Raw genomic sequence first — 1,444 nt, forward strand, 5'->3', positions numbered from 1 at the left:
TGAATAAGTTGAAGTTACATCCTTCTAACAGGAAAAGTAACTTTCGTTATCATGGAATTATAACAAAACCTGCCAATTCAATATAAATGGAAAAAAAATATTATATGGAATTCAACGAAAATGAAAATTTGCTTGATAATTCAACTACGCTTGTTGGAGAACAATAAAAACACTACACTCAACAAGCCACCGATAAAACTCAACTGCCTAACCTATAACCAAAGTCTCCTTTTAATTTGTTTTTAAAAAAAAAGCGCTTGACAAACTTGCCCCGCATGCCGAAGTTGCCCCGGTCTCCCCTAGATATAGATGTGGAAACGTCTATCCTGTGAATTACATTTTCAGGTAACTGTAGACTAGGAGTTCAAGCAGAAATTTAAAAATTACCTTTTTAAATTTCTGCTTATATAAGTGCGAAAATGTAAAAATAATTTACTTATCAAATCATACTATTAATATGATTAATTAATAAAATGTGTATAATACTAATTTACAAAATTGTCAATTGTAGCATAGAACAAGTCACATTAATTTAGGCCTATCGTAGTTTCGTTTTCCTTTAAAAAGTTTAAGATGTAATGAAGGTTCTGTTGAATTTTTAGGAGCACTTTATAGTGTTTTTTAAATAACACATTACTGCTGAACTTTAATTTTACGCACCTCTGAATAACGAATATAAGAAACACGAATCAAATCCACAATAAAGAAAATAAGTTTTTCTAGTAGACAATATACATACATAATGTGTATTTATACAATCAGTCCTTTCTCACGCAGATGAGGGATAAGACAATTCTACGGCGTGAGAAAGGACTGGTTGTATAAAGACACATTATGTATGTATTGTCTACTAGAAACGTTATTTTCTTTATTGTAAATTAAATCGTCCTGGCTTAATTTTAAAAAATGAATCAAATCCGCTTGTTCCAAGGTGTATGTACGAATGGAGCAGTAGTTACTAGAGAATATCAGATTATAATTGTTAGTGCGTGAAATTTTTGCTAAACAGAACGTTATTGTTTTAGTTTCTTCTTGGAAGTGTGGTATTTTTTTCTTATTTATCATAACAAGAACTGTGGTTTGTATCTCATGTAAAAGTAACCGTGACATTCTCGAATACAATAGACAATCTGCAATATAGAACAATTGCTTCCCCTATTAGTTCGTTATACACGAGGATCGACAGTAAAATTATAATATTTACCCTTATAACTCAAACATTTTTGTTACAATTTTTACTCAAATATTTTATAAGGTTAATGTAATGTTTTATGAGGCTAATATAAATTTTATAAAGTTTTTCTTATGACTTAAATTATTTATTTCAATTCATAAATATTTAAAAAGTACAGGATAACATAATTAATATTCCCGATAACAGAGATATGTAGATGACACTAATAATTCAAATGCATTTCATTTTTTCACCGCAAAGAGCGTAAAA

This window comes from Centruroides sculpturatus, unplaced genomic scaffold (assembly GCF_000671375.1).
Source record: "Centruroides sculpturatus isolate CEXI.00-Female unplaced genomic scaffold, Cexi_2.0 scaffold323, whole genome shotgun sequence".
NCBI classification, from domain to species: domain Eukaryota; kingdom Metazoa; phylum Arthropoda; class Arachnida; order Scorpiones; family Buthidae; genus Centruroides; species Centruroides sculpturatus.